This window comes from Astatotilapia calliptera, chromosome 23 (genome assembly GCF_964374335.1).
Source record: "Astatotilapia calliptera chromosome 23, fAstCal68.1, whole genome shotgun sequence".
Lineage (NCBI taxonomy): Eukaryota > Metazoa > Chordata > Actinopteri > Cichliformes > Cichlidae > Astatotilapia > Astatotilapia calliptera.
The window spans coordinates 49,209,486-49,225,697 of record NC_137443.1 but is presented as its reverse complement, the minus strand read 5'-3'; the positions used below and the strand labels follow the sequence as shown (position 1 = coordinate 49,225,697).

At 45.2% G+C, this 16,212-nt stretch overlaps 1 protein-coding gene across 1 annotated transcript in view; it reads left to right on the top strand.

Moving 5' to 3' along the window:
* plcd4a (phospholipase C, delta 4a) overlaps positions 1-16,212 on the top strand; it is a 67,496-nt gene that overhangs the window by 36,044 nt on the left and 15,240 nt on the right. The gene's annotated exons all lie outside the window — the stretch shown is intronic.

Below are 16,212 nucleotides of genomic sequence, written 5' to 3'. Positions count from 1 at the left end.
TGTTTGTGGCACATTAGTATATGTGAGGGGGCAAACTCCTCAAGATGGGTGGTGACCATGGTGGCCATTTAGAAGTCGGCCGTCTTGGATACAACTTTTGTTTTTTCAATAGGAAGAGGGCCATGTGACACATCAAACTTATTGGTAATGTCACAAGAAAAACAACGGTGTGCTTGGTTTCAACGTAACTTTATTCTTTCATGAGTTATTTACAAGTTTCTGACCACTTATAAAATGTGTTCAATGTGCTGCCCATTGTGTTGGATTGTCAATGCAACCCTCTTCTCCCACTCTTCACACACTGATAGCAACACCGCAGGAGAAATGCCAGCACAGGCATCCAGTATCCGTAGTTTCAGGTTCTGCACATCTCGTATCTTCACACCATAGACAGTTGCCTTCAGATGACCCCAAAGATAAAAGTCTAAGGGGGTCAGATCGGGAGACCTTGGGGTCATTCAATTGGCTCACGACGACCAATCCACTTTCCAGAAACTGTTCATCTAGGAATGCTCGGACCTGCACCCATAATGTGGTGGTGCACCATCTTGCTGGAAAAACTCAGGGAACGTGCCAGCTTCAGTGCATAAAGAGGGAAACACATCATCATGTAGCAATTTCAAATATCCAGTGGCCTTGAGGTTTCCATTGATGAAGAATGGACCCACTATCGTTGTGCCCCATATACCACACCAAACCATCACTTTTGTTGTTCCAACAGTCTTGGAGGGATCCATCCAATGTGGGTTAGTGTCAGACCAATAGCGGTGCTTTTGTTTGTTAACGTCACCATTCACATAAAAGTTTGCCATTCTGCAAATTCTGTGCGCCGATCTGGGTCATCCTCATTGAGATGCTGCAGTAGCTGGAGTTTGTAAGGGTGCCATTTGTGAGTAGCTAACATCTGCCGGAGGGATGTTCGACTAATGCCACTCTCCAGTGACATGCGCCAAGTGCTATGCTGTGGGCTCTGGCTGAATGAAGCGAGGACAGCCACTGATGTTTCTTCATTAGTCACAGTTTTCTTGCGTCCACATTTTGGCAAATCCAACACTGAACCAGTTTCACGAAACCTAGCAAGCAGTTTGCTGACTGTAGCATGGGAGATGGGTGGTCTCGTAGGGTGTCTTGCATTGAAATCTGCTGCAATGACCCGGTTACTGCGTTCACCAGATAGCAACACAATTTCGATCCGCTCCTCACGTGTTAACCTCTTCGACATGTCAATGGCTGTGAACAAAGAGAAACTTGTAAATAACTAATGAAAGAATAAAGTTACGTTGAAACCAAGCACACCATTGTTTTTCTTGTGACATTACCAATAAGTTTGATGTGTCACATGGCCCTCTTCCTATTGGAAAAACAAAAGTTATATCCAAGATGGCCGACTTCTAAATGGCCATCATGGTCACCACCCATCTTGAGGAGTTTGCCTTACAAACCCAACAGTGAGATCTTAAGAGATCCAGCCTACAGCTCTTCAATGGGTGTCACAGGGTCCCCAGGAAAAAAAATTGTAAATGTAAAATAATAAAATAAATATTCTTCGGTGGCAATAACAAAGTATAACATAAATTATTCAGTAGCAATTACACAAGAATATCCAGAAATGTCCCTGCCTACAATTAAACACATTCACTTACCGAAAATTGGGGGCATCTGCTGCGGCAGCCTTTTACCACAAACTTAGTCACTGCTCGGTGACATTCGTCTATCCTGGCCTGAAAGGAGACGCTACCGGTAGACTGCAGCGAGAACTGCCAGCATCTGAGCCAGACTCTGTCTGTCTCATCATGGTCACCTAAATGCACATAATGGCAGGTTTGTAATAAGGCAGATCGCGCTAACATAATATGCACTGTTAGGTGATTATTTACCTGCCGCATTAACGGGAGAGGACATGCAAATGTTACCGCTGCTGCTGGGTTGAGATTCACGAGTCCGGAGCGAATTAAAAACACGACATTCATTTAATGTCATCGTGTGTTTTGTGAGCAAATGCTTTTGCATATTCGTAGTGTTTCCTCCCTTAAATGAAATATCTACTTTACAAGTATTGCAAGTTGCCCTGTTGTCATCCGTTCTCGTAAAGTATAACCAAACTTTTGAGCGTTTGAGCCGCTTACGTGCCGTGTTTCCTGCCAGGTAAATGACGCTCCGCAACGTGGTGACGTCATTTACCTGGCAGGAATCGATAAGGGAATCGTTTGCAAAAATGGCAAACAATTCCAAGGAACTGAAACAGTGGGAACCGGTTCTCAACAAGAACCGGTTTTCGATACCCATCCCTATTCAGGATCATTTGTTTTGATCTCTACGATAAATCGCTTGCATTAAAAACTGTTTCCTGAGGAAGTCAAATGCTGGTTGAACCATGAGTCTTATCAGAAGTAGTCCTTGGGAGAAGTTACAGTGAGCAGAGAGATAGCCTTGCTAAAATCTGTAAACTTTTATTCGCATATCTATATATGATTCCAACCAATTATGGAATAATAGACTCCATAATTAACCTTATTGTGTGAAGAAGGTTCCCTGTTTACATGGGCAAACTGGAGTTCCACAGCATTACGTGCTAACACCAATTTTGTTTACATTGTATTTGCTTCCCACCTGCGGTTTCCCAAGGCATGGGTGTAACCCTATTAATACATACACGATATATAATAATTTACCCTCTCCCAATTGCATCCGTCACCCGCCATTGTACCACTCAAACAGATGACTTTGATGGGAATGGGAGGCAGTGGCTTCAGCTTTCCGAGCACTCTTCTCTGAGGTCTGGATTTGGATAACAGATACCCTGTCTACTATTAAGATTAGGCTTCAAACTTTCCTTTTTGCTAAAGCATATAGTTAGGGCTCGACCAGGTGACCCTGAATCCTCCCTTAGTTATGCTGCAATAGGTGTAGGCTGCTGGGGGATTCCCATGGCCATAGGGCGATCGTGGCTCAAGAGTTGGGAGTTCGCCTTGTAATCGGAAGGTTGCCGGTTCGAGCCCCGGCTTGGACAGTCTCGGTCGTTGTGTCCTTGGGCAAGACACTTCACCCGTTGCCTACTGGTGGTGGTCAGAGGTCAGAGGGCCCGGTGGCGCCAGTGTCCGGCAGCCTCGCCTCTGTCAGTGCGCCCCAGGGCGGCTGTGGCTACAATGTAGCTGCCATCACCAGTGTGTGAATGTGTGGATGAATGGGTGGATGACTGGATATGTAAAGCGCTTTGGGGTCCTTAGGGACTAGTAAAGCGCTATATAAATACAGGCCATTTACCATTTACCATGATGCACTGGGTGTTTCTTCTTCAGTCACCTTTCTCACTCACTATGTGTTAATAGACCTCTCTGCACTGTATCATATTAATCTCTGTCTCTCTTCCACATCATGTCTTTATCCTGTCTTCTTAACCCAATCGGTCAAAGCAGATGACAGTCCTTCCTGAGCCCGGTTCTGCCGGAGGTTTCTTCCTGTTTTTCATTTCCTAAGTGTCAAACACCTCACACAAGTTTGTCACAAGGCTGAAACAGCCATGAGCACTCAATGGAACTCAAAGGCAGACCCACCCAGGGAAACAGAACAGGATTCACAAGGAGGGGGCTCACTAGGAGAGAGGGAAATAGAGTTGGTGTCACTGGTCCAGGGGAAAACCTTCCAGTTACACTGACTGGAGGTGGTGAACTTTGCTTACTTGAGCAGAGTAAAGTGATTTTCAGGGAGGGGAAGCAACTGCTAGACTCTCTCAGCTCCAACAATCGCTCTCTCCGATTCCAGTGGGAGACAGGGTCCAGGAGGGCAGACAGGTGAGTAATGAAACAGTGACCGAGCTTAGACCAGTGCGGTGGAGAGAAGAAGAGCAGTGTTGAGTGAACAGGTGAACCAAGCAGGTAAGTGATATAACCTGGACCCAAACTGAGACAGACTGGAAACAGGGAGAGAATATCATTAGCCACGAGAAGTCAAAAGATCTAAGAAATTACATAGAGAAGCCAAGTTACCACTAAAGAGTAGCAGAAAATCTGGCTGGATCTGGACTTGGTGGCTGGAGAAAACACTGGAAAAATCCCAGTATATGACAGTATTATATTTGCATATTATTTAAATAGTTAAATAGATCAAATAGCATTTGCAGATCTTCTTTGTCTCTAGATGTTTTAGGGAGTGACAACCCCTCACCCACTGTGGGCAGCGAGAACTGTCTCAAGGTTAATGGTTACAGTTCTGGGTCAGGCCACCATGTTTCCTCCCATTAACAAACACTCCTGTGGGAGACAAGGCAGCAGCATTACTATGGGAGGAAATAAACACCACCATGATTGGAAGGTCGGGGGTTCGAATCCACTGAATGGCTACCCTGAGGTACCCCTGAGCAAGGTAGCGTCCCTACACACTGCTCCCCAGGCGCCCAATGGCTGCCCACTGATTCACTGAGTGAATGGGTTAAATGCAGAGAGGAATTTCCCCATGGAGATCAATAAAGTTTGGTGACTTTTGAATGCAACTGGCCAGGGAAATTTTCAAAATGTGATATGTGATGGCACAGCACAATGCAAGCTCCATATCAGCTGTTTAGAGCTGCTAGACACTTTTCTAGCTCTAGAGATGTTTCTCTTCAGTTCTAATTTAAGAAAAGACAGTCCAACGGTGGTTACATAGAGCAACGGGGGGACACTCCCTTTCAATCCGAATGTGCTTTTTCTGTCTTGTCTTTTTAGAGGTCAAATGTGATCATAAGATGTCTGCAACCAAAGTGCAAGGGCTCCGTCCACCAAGGGCCTTCATGCTTATGAATAGCAAGTGTTTGCCAGGATTAGCATGTTGTCCTTTTCTAGGGTTGATGTTTTGAAAAGTAATTTTTACAACAAGTGTCATTCACCCAATGACACGCATATTCATGCAAGCTTTTTCCTATACCCGAGTGCCTTCTCTAACATTTAGATACACATTCAAACTCCAGTAGATGCATCAGGAGCAACTCCAGCTTCAGTTGAAGGATACGCCTTTGACTGAGACTCCAAAAGCCAGGAAACAAATAACCATCCTATCCGGTCCTTAAGTCTGTCGTCATTAGCCGTTCCTGGGCCCAAACTCCACTGCAGGTCACACGATCACTGGGACATCACAGAGAGTTAAAAACTGGCTAAATCCTTTCATCTGTAATAAAATGATCAGCGTTGCTACTTTACCAGGTGTAACATTTAAGTTTAACATCCAGGCATCCATGAAAACAGAATTTATTAAATTTAACGGAGTTAGAAGTTAGCAGGAAGTTAGCTCGCTAGTTTCCACCTAAATATAATATACCATGTCCTGACCGAGAGATTTCGGAAACAAATTAAGATGTACAGCTCTGCTATCTTCTATCTGCTATTCCAACATAAATGAAGACAGAAAACTAAACAGCAGTGACATTTGTAGGGTTACTGAAGTTGGGCTAGCTGGTATATAATAATAATAATAATAATAATAATAATAATAATAATAATAATAATAATGAATTGCATTTATATAGCGCTTTTCGAGACCCTCAAGGCGCTTTACAATACCACTATTCATTCACTCTCACATTCACACACTGGTGGAGGCAGCTACAGTTGTAGCCACAGCTGCCCTGGGGCAGACTGACAGAAGCCAGGCTGCCATATCGCGCCATCGGCCCCTCTGGCCAACACCAGTGGGCGGTAGGTGAAGTGTCTTGCCCAGGGACACAATGACCAAGACAGACAGAGCTGGGGATCGAACCATAAACCTTCCGGTTACAAGATGAGCTTGTTGGGAAGCATGTAATGATGTGCTACAAGATCGCTAGCGACACAGCTATCTTAGCATAACATAAGCACAGTGAAGCTGGAGGATGAACGCTAACTTTTTTCCACTCGATAAAAGTTAACGTGAGGGTTCCTGATGGTTAGAGACAAATGTAATCACATGGCAGGATGCTGTAAAAGGACCAAACTTCAGTCAGGAGAACAACTGAGATAATCCATCCACAATACGAGGTTAGTCATTAATATACTGCTGCATGCGCTGGGCTGTAGTTACATGACAAGGTTTTATAAACTGAGCTTAAAAATGATTAGCGGTAATAAAAACCGAGAGAGGCTGACAGTGATCACTGACTGTTTTTGGATGTCATGGATAATTCCTCCCAGCTACTCCATGACGTGCTGGCTGGGCACAGGAGCACGTTCACTGAGAGACTGAGATTACCAAAAAGCAACACTGACCATCTTCCATTGGTTTTAATAAGTATGAACACCCAGCCCCCAACTCGAGGATCCCCACAACATAACCTAATAAACCTACACCTTAGTTCACAGATTCGCTTTGTCTAGGCTGTATTTCTGGGGTTACACACAACCCAGGAATGAAATCATGAATACATGATGGACTTGGATTTACAACATTATGAATGAAATGTGCTCTATTTGGAAGCAGCCGGCCCCTCCCCTTTCGACAGGTTGTGTGAGACTTTAAATCATCAAACTGTAAATTATAAATTTTAAATTGTTATTGATCCTTTACCTCTAGTCCTAAAGTGTATATTTATTTTCTTACTCTTCTTATATTTATTGTTTGTTTACTTGCACTGCTGTAACTGGAGCCTCGTCGTCTCTCTATATACCGTATTTTCACGACCATAAGGCGCACTTAAAAGTCTTAGATTTTCTTCAAAAAGTACGGCGCGCCCTATAGCGCAGTGCGCCCTGTGTGTTGTAAGGAGGACGTAGTAGAGAACACCATGAGAACGCTAAAGGGTGAAGTGTGGGCGTTGATCGTATATACCGGACAATCGCACATACCTGTATAAAAGGACAGGTATGTGCATTATGTGGAACATCGTTGTTTTAACAACCCTGAAAATGGCAAAGAGACACGCTTATGAAGCACAGTTTAAACTGAAGGCCATCAGCTACGCGGAGGAACATGGAAATCGAGCAGCGGCGAGAGAATTTAAGATTAACGAATCAATGGTTCGCAAATGGAGGAAGCTAGAAAACAAGCTCCGGCAGGTCAAGAAAACGCAGCTGAGTTTCCGCGGACATAAGGCGAGGTGGCCCGAGTTGGAGGAAAGACTCGAGCGGTGGATCATCGAGCAAAGAACGAGCGGGAGAAGCGTTTCGACGGTCACCATTCGGCTAAAAGCAGTTTCACTTTCACTTTTTATGAAACTGTGCCATTTTTCCATCCGGACCAGGACTACAGTAGCGCAGCAACTTCCAGCGGATTATAAGGAAAAGCTGGCCATCTTCCGCTCCTACTGCAGCAAACACATCGGCGACAAACACATCCAGCCCAGCCACATCACAAACATGGACGAGGTCCCGCTCACTTTTGACATCCCGGTGAGTCACACTGTGGAGAAGAAGGGGACCAGCACGGTAGCGATACGCACAACGGGGTATGAAAAGTCTTCTTTTACTGTTGTGCTTGGCTGCCATGCTAATGGACAGAAACTGCCGCCTATGGTGATTTTTAAGCGAAAGACTTTGCCTAAAGAGAAGTTTCCAGCAGAAATCATCATTAAGGCAAATGAAAAGGGCTGGATGGATGAGGAAATGATGAAAGAGTGGCTGAGGGAGGTGTATGTAAGGAGACCAGGTGGTTTTTTCCACGCATCACCATCGCTCTTAATCTGTGACTCTATGCGTGCCCATCTCACAGCCGATGTGAAAAAACTTGTGAAGCAAATGAACTGTGAGCTTGCTGTCATTCCGGGAGGCCTGACAAAGGAACTCCAACCGCTGGACATCAGTGTGAACCGCCCGTTCAAAGTAAGGCTGCGAGCGGCGTGGGAGCGATGGATGACCGATGGAGACCACAGTTTCACTAAGAGTGGAAGGCAGCGCCGGGCGAGTTACGCCACAATTTGCCAATGGATTGTAGATGCTTGGGCTAACATGTCTGCTGGCACTGTTGTTCGAGCTTTCGCAAAAGCCGGCATCATTTCCGAGGAGCCGCACAGCACGGAAAGTGACTCTGACGGTGAAGACAGTGAACCTGGCATGTTTGATGGAGATTTAGCGCAGCTGTTCAATTCAGACACAGAGGATGAGGACTTCGATGGGTTTGATTGATGATAAAAATGTGAGTACCAAACTTTGTTTTGCTCCTGCTTTATTTTTAAATACGCACACTTGTATGCTTGTGTGTTGTTGATGATGACGATTATTGGTAATAAAAATGTGAGTAAGGTACCGAACTCAGGTTTGCTCCCGCTTTATTTTTAAATACGCATACGGTACTTGTATGCGCCCTATAATCCAGTGCGCCTTATGTGTGTGTTAAATACAGTAAGGGCACACATAACTGAGACTGCGCCTTTTAGTACAGTGCGTCTTATGGTCGTGAAAATACGATACTGGACTGTATGTAGCGGAGATGACAATAAAGTTTACTTTGACTTCAGCAGCGAGCAGGCGCACCGAGGGCTCTCGCGCTCAGTTTTCGTGTACAGAATTTCGAAAAAACATCGGTGCAAATTATACGTCTGTATCCTGATGTCTGGTGTTTTCGTGTTTTGTTGTTTTGTTTGTATTTTGTTTTTATTTTGCGAGTTGGTTATTAGACGCTGCTCCAGCCACCAGTGAATCCCCGCCGCCCCGCCCTCTCCTCCCTGTGCCGCAAGCAGCAGGCGCACCTCGCAAACGGAGGGCGTCCTTACTCCCAGGAAATGGGCGATAGAAAACCGATCAGTGCCTATGACATTCCCAAAGTTTGCTGACATGATGTCGGGGCAGCATGAGTACGAGCAACTTTTTTTTTTGCCAATGCCTGTGATGCCGCCCCCATCACGATGCCGCCCTAGGCAACCGCCCATGTCCCCCATATCAAAAGCCACTGCTGGGTATTGGTATGGTGAGTAGCCTTCAGTGATAGTAATAACAGCAGTAGTACATTCATGTAGTTGTAAAAAGCATGATAATATATTAAGTAATCCAAAGTATTCAGAATACGTTACTCTCATTGAGTAACGTAACGGAATACGTTGTAAAATAGATTTTGGGGCATGTAATCTGTAATCTGCAGTGGAATACATTTTAAAAGTAACCTTCCCAGCACAGTTTGTGTCTGGTGTATGCGCTTCATACCTATATTGACCACACTCAGATTATATATTTATTTGATTGCTCTTGCTAATCCAGCCATCTCTGTAAAGCTCTGTCTAATCAGAGGATATCCCACCGGATTGTGGAGGCTTGCAGCAGCAAAGGTCTGGCAACATCACGGTGTCGTGGTCTGGGTGAGTGCTGGGGTTTTTCCACTCAGTCACAGTTCCACCCCAGGGCGGAGTTGCTGCTTTCCTGCATGTCTCCACACCTGCTGGCAATTGAGCTGCCAGTACTTAAGACCAGCGCTCACCTCTCCTCTTCGCCAAGTCTTCAGCTAACCACACTATCCTGTTGTCTGCCACCTCCATCTCCTGGCAATACACACTTTCATCCGGAAGCTGGTTTGTGCTTGGCAGCTCTTTGCGTCACAGCACCTCTCGGATTCACTCACCTGCCTGCCCTCCTGTCACAGTACTCAATCAGACCACCATCTCCTGGAGACCAAAAACTGCTCACTCGGACCACTCACTCCTTCCTTGCCATTCCTCCACCTGCCAAAGTAAGAATGTTTCTTTATGGTTCATACTCACCAGGATTCACAGACTCAGTCACTAAAACTTGTCTCCTCTCATTCTAGTGTTCAGAGCCTCCAGGTCATGTTTCCTGCCCCGTGCCCCTGTACATATCTCCTCATCACAATTCTCTGGTGCTTTCCTAAGTCTAGTATATATCATAGTTTAGCGTCACTCCTGTTTACCACCGTAATTGAAGTCCCATGTTATTCCTCATAGTTCACAGTATTTGTCAGGCCCTAGGAAATAAAGTTCTGTTTATCACACTCGTCCGTGCCTCTGTGTGATCTGCATTTGAGTCTGGTTATCGGGTTCCGCCGCCACTGAGGCTGGTTGGTCAGGGCGAGTACTGCAGGGAGTATTCCTGCAGTCATTAAGTGATGCTATGAAGGATCAGCTTGCTACCCGTGATGAGCCTGCTTCCTTTGAGGAGCTGGCCTCTCTCACTCTCCGCATTGACATCCGGTTGCGGGAAAGAGAGAGGGAGAGAAGCCGCGAATCACAGTACTCTCTTCCCCGCACCCCGCCGCGTTCGCTGGCGCCCATGCTTATGGTCTCTCAGCCTCTGGATGCCGGAACGTCCACCTCCGTCGTGGACATTAAGCCCGAACCCATTCAGGGTTACCACTCTCGGTTATCTCCAGAGGAAAGAGAGAGGAGATTGAGCTCTCGTGCCTGTTTTTATTGTAGCTCGCAGGAGCATTTAGTCGCATCCTGCCTCAGGAAGAGATGGAGCGACCCACCTGTAGTTTCGGGGGTACGGGTGGGCGGTTCACACTTCACCAGGAAACCCAGACTGGTGCTGACAGTCACTCTAGAAAGTAATCAAGCTCTCCATTCCCTGCAGGCATTAGTGGACTCCGGTTCTGAGCAGAATTTAGTCAACACAGGCCTTTCCACACAGTTAGGAATTCCACTGACTCGACTGGAGCAGGCCATTCCAGCGCGTGCATTAAATAATCCGATTTTCGCCCAGATCTCTCACATCACCAAACCCGTCACTTTAGTCACCTCAGGTAATCGCAGAGAGAGCGTCACCTTTTATGTTCTCCCTTCTGCAGACTCGCCCCTCACTCTAGGCTTTCCTTGGTTAAAACTCCACAATCCCCACCTGGACTGGGAGGGACAGAAGGTGATAAGCTAGAGTCTATTTTGCCATTCAAACTGTCTGACCTGCGCACGTGTGCCCAGGCCCAATGAGGCCACTTCCTTGAGTGAGAGGTCACCCGACCTCACAGGCGTCCCCACCATTTACTATGACTTACGTGAAGTGCTTAATAAAAGCAAAGCTCAGTCACTGCCCCCTCACAGGCCATATGATTGTGCAATAGATTTGCTCCCCGGCGCACAGCCGAAGATAGCGTAGGCCCCGTTAGCTGTTCCCCGGCAGACCCCAAGCAGCTGGGGAAAGAGGGCGGCTGGGTCACGGTGAGGAGGAAGCATAGTCCTAAACAGAAGCCCCAGGTACACCACCAACCCGTTCATGTGTCTAACCGTTTTTCCCCACTCTGCGACACACCCGCCGGGGGTTAAACTCTGGTAATTGGTTATTCTGTTCTCAGACATGTGAAGCTAGAGACACCGGCAACCATAGTCAGTTGTCTTCCAGGGGCAGAGCTGGCTAAGGGTAAACATAAATTCAGTAAGATCATAATTCACGTCGGCAGTAATGACACCCGGTTACGCCAATCGGAGGTCACTATAATCAATATTGAATCGGTGTGCAACTTTGCCAAAACAATGTGGGACTCTGTAGTTTTCTCTGGTCCCCTCCCCAATCAGACCAGGAGTGACATGTTTAGCCGCATGTTCTCCTTAAATTGCTGGCTGTCTGAGTGGTGTCCCAGAAACGATGTGTTCTTCATAGATAATTGGCAAACCTTCTGGAGGAAACCTGGTCTTGTTAGGAGAGACGGCATCCATCCCACTTTGGATGGAGCAGCTCTCATTTCTAGAAATATGGACAAATTTATTAAACCCCCCAAAATATGACTATCCAGAGTTGGGACCAGGAAGCAGAGTTGCAGTCTTACACGCCTCTCTGCAGCTTCTCTGCTCCTGCTACCCCCCAAAAACCCATCTCCATAGAGACTGTGTCAGCTCCCAAACAGACAAAAAATAAACTAAAAACCAGCAACAAACAACTTAAACATAAACAATTACAAAGAAAGAACAATACAGTATCCACATCTGAACCAAAGAGTAAAACGGTGAAATCTGGATTATTAAATATTAGGTCTCTCTCCTCCAAGTCTCTGTTAGTAGATGACTTAATAATTGATCAACAAATTGATTTACTCTGCCTTACAGAAACCTGGTTGCAGCAGGATGATTATGTTAGTTTAAATGAATCAACACCCCCGAGTCATTCTAACTATCAGAAACCTCGAAGCACAGGCCGAGGGGGCGGTGTGGCAGCAATTTTTCACACCAGCCTATTAATTAATGAAAGACCAAGACAGACTTTTAATTCATTTGAAAGCCTGATGCTTAGCCTCGTCCACCCCAGCTGTGAAACTCAGAAACCAGTCTTACTTGTTATCATCTATCGTCCACCTGGGCCTTACACAGAGTTTCTGTCTGATTTCTCAGACTTTATATCTGATTTAGTTCTGAGCTCAGATAAAATAATTATTGTGGGTGATTTTAACATCCATGTAGATGCTAAAAATGACAGCCTCAACATGGCATTTAATCTGTTATTAGACTCAATTGGTTTCTGTCAAAATGTAAAAGAACCCACCCACCACTTTAATCACACTCTAGATCTTGTTTTAACATATGCATAGAAACTGAACATTTAACAGTGTTTCCTGAAAACCCTCTCCTGTCTGATCATTTCCTGATAACATTTACATTTACAATAATTGATTACACAGCGGTGGAGAGTAGACTTTATCACAGTAGATGTCTTTCTGAAAGCACTGTAACTAAGTTTAAGAATATAATCCACCCACTGTTATCATCTTCAATGCCCTGTACCAACACAGAGCAGAGCAGCTATCTGAACGCTACCCCAACAGAGGTCGATCATCTTGTTAATAATTTCACCTCCTCACTACGTACGACTCTGGATACTGTAGCTCCAGTGAAAACTAAGGTCTCTAATCAGAAGTACCTGACTCCGTGGTATAATTCTCAAACACGTACCCTAAAGCAGATGACTCGTAATCTGGAGAGGAAATGGCATGTCACAAATTTAGAGGATCATCATTTAGCCTGGAGAAATAGTTTGCTGCTTTATAAGAAAGCCCTCCACAAAGCCAGAACATCTTACTATTCATCACTGATTGAAGTAAATAAGAACAACCCCAGGTTTCTCTTTAGCTCTGTAGCCAGGCTGACAAAAAGTCAGAGCTCTTTTGAGCCAACCATCCCTTTAACGTTAACTAGTAATGACTTCATGAACTTCTTCACAAATAAAATTTTTATCATTAGAGAAAAAATTACCAATAATCATCCCACAGATGTAATATTATCTACAGCTACTCTTAGTACCATTGATGTTAAGTTAGACTCTTTTTCTCTAATTGATCTTTCTGAGTTAACTTCAATAATTACTTCCTCCAAACCATCAACGTGTCTTTTAGACCCCATTCCTACAAAACTGCTCAAAGAAGTCCTGCCATTAATTAATTCTTCGATCTTAAATATGATCAACCTATCTCTAATAATCAGCTATGTACCACAGGCCTTCAAGCTGGCTGTAGTTAAACCTTTACTCAAAAAGCATCTCTAGACCCAGCAGTCTTAGCTAATTATAGGCCAATCTCCAACCTTCCTTTCATATCAAACATCCTTGAAAGAGTAGTTGTCAAACAGCTAACAGATCATCTGCAGAGGTTTATTTGAAGAGTTTCAGTCAGGTTTCAGAGCTCATCACAGCACAGAAACAGCTTTAGTGAAGGTTACAAATGATCTTCTTATGGCCTCTGACAGTGGACTCATCTCTGTGCTTGTCCTGCTAGACCTCAGTGCAGCGTTTGATACTGTCGACCTTAATATCCTATTAGAGCGATTAGAACATGCTGTAGGTATTACAGGTACTGCACTGTAATCTGATAAAACTTTTCCAGGTCATCCGCAGGTGTGCTCGTCTTCACTGCAACTATCTAATAGACTTCAGGTTGTTCATGTAAATGGAGAGTCCTCTTCACACACTGAGGTTAATTATGGAGTTCCACAGGGTTCAGTGCTAGGACCAATTCTGTTTACATTATACATGCTTCCCTTAGGCAGCATCATTAGAAGACATAGCATACATTTACACTGCTATGCAGATGACACCCAGCTCTATCTGTCCATGAAGCCAGATAACACACACCAATGAGTTAAACTGCAGGAATGTCTTAAAGACATAAAGACCTGGATGGCCGCTAACTTTCTGCTTCTTAATTCAGATCAAACTGAGGTTATTGTACTCGGCCCTGAAAATCGTAGAAATATGGTATCTAAGCAGATTCTTACTCTGGATGGCATTACCCTGGCCTCCAGTAACACTGTGAGGAACCTTGGAGTCATTTTTGACCAGGACATGTCCTTCAATGCACATATTAAACAAATATGTAAGACTGCTTTCTTCCATTTGCACAACATCTCTAAAGTTAGAAATATCCTGTCTCAGAGTGACGCTGAAAAACTAGTTCATGCATTTATTACTTCCAGGCTGGACTACTGTAATTCATTACTATCAGGATGTCCTAAAAACTCCCTGAAAAGCCTTCAGCTAATCCAAAATGTTGCAGCAAGAGTCCTGACAGGGACTAGAAAGAGAGAGCATATTTCTCCTGTTTTGGCTTCCTGTTAAATCCAGAATTCAAAATCCTGCTCCTCACATACAAGGTCTTAAATAATCAGGCCACATCTTATCTTAATGACCTTGTAGTACCATATCATCCTATTAGAGCACTTCGCTCTCGCTCTGCAGGCCTACTTGTTGTTCCTAGAGTATTTAAAAGTAGAATGGGAGGCAGAGCCTTCAGTTTTCAGGCCCCTCTTCTGTGGAACCAGCTTCCAGTTCGGATTCAGGAGACAGACACTATCTCTACTTTCAAGATTAGGCTTCAAACTTTCCTTTTTGCTAAAGCATATAGTTAGGGCTGGACCAGGTGACCCTGAATCCTCCCTTAGTTATGCTGCAATAGGTGTAGGCTGCCGGGGGATTCCCATGATGCACTGAGTTTTTCCTTTCCAGTCACCTTTCTCACTCACTATGTGTTAACAGACCTCTCTGCATTGAATCATATCTGTTATTAACCTCTGTCTCTCTTCCACAGCATGTCTTTATCCTGTCTTCCTTCTCTCACCCCAACCGGTCGCAGCAGATGGCCCCGCCCCTCCCTGAGCCTGGTTCTGCTGGAGGTTTCTTCCTGTTAAAAGGGAGTTTTTCCTTCCCACTGTTGCCAAAGTGCTTGCTCATAGGGGGTCATATGATTGTTGGGTTTTTCTCTGTATCTATGAAGCACCTTAAGGCGACTTATGTTGTGATTTAGCGCTATATAAATAAAATTTAATTGAATTGAATTTTCAACATGGATGTATTTTTCAACAGATTCAATACTGCAGTCAGCCAGCACTCCACAGCCGCTCCAGTGTCTCTCCCTCTCTCTCCATATTGTACCATAGCTTCCTGTGAGAGTCCTGACACCCCTCCCCCACCGGTCACTTTTACTCATGGCCAGGTTCAGAGACTAATGAGAAGACTCCAATCAGGCCAGTCTGCTGGACCAGACGGGGTGAGTCCTCCAGGCCTGTGCACCCCAGTTTTATGGAGTCTTTCACAAAGTGTTCATGATGAGTCTGAGCGTCCCAGTGCTGTGGAAGATGTCATGCCTGATTCCTGCACCAAATACGCCACATCCCAGTGGCCCCCACTTTCCACGTCATGAAGACCCTGGAAAGACTCATCCTGGACCAGCCCCGACCCATAGTCAGACCACATCAGGATCCTATTTAGTCTCCTCGAGCTAAGGAGGCTCAATCTACACCCAGCTGAACCAGCTGGTGACCACTGTGAGTGTCATGTTTTTGTCCAGTGTATTGAACACCACCAGCCTGACCCTCTTGGGTGATAAGCTGACAGCGATGCAGGTGGATGCCTTTTCCGTGGCCTGCATTGCTGACTACAATATGTGTCTTCAACATTGTGTGCCTGACAAGGTGATCAGCAACAAGGACTGTCCTCTCCCCCTCCCTCTTCACCCTCTACACCACAGACTTCAGCTTCTGCACAGAGACCTCCATCTTCAGAAGTTTTCTGATGACTCTGCGGTGATTGGACTCATCAGTGAGGGTGAACGAAACAGAGTACCGGGCTGTGGTTGAGTTGGCATTGCACCCTACGTTTGCTGATGGAAGTACTGATGAAACTTGCATCCATCTATTCTCTTCTTTATCCTTGTTAGGGTTGTGGGGGTGCTGGAGCTGTCTTAGGGCGAGAGGCAGGGTACACCCTGGACAGGTCGCCAGTCAGTCGCAGGCCTAACACAAAGAGACAAACATTCACACTCACATTCACACCTATGGGCAATTTAGTGTTTCCAATTAACATAACCCCACTAACTGCATGTCTTTGGACTGTGGGAGGAAGCTGGAGTACC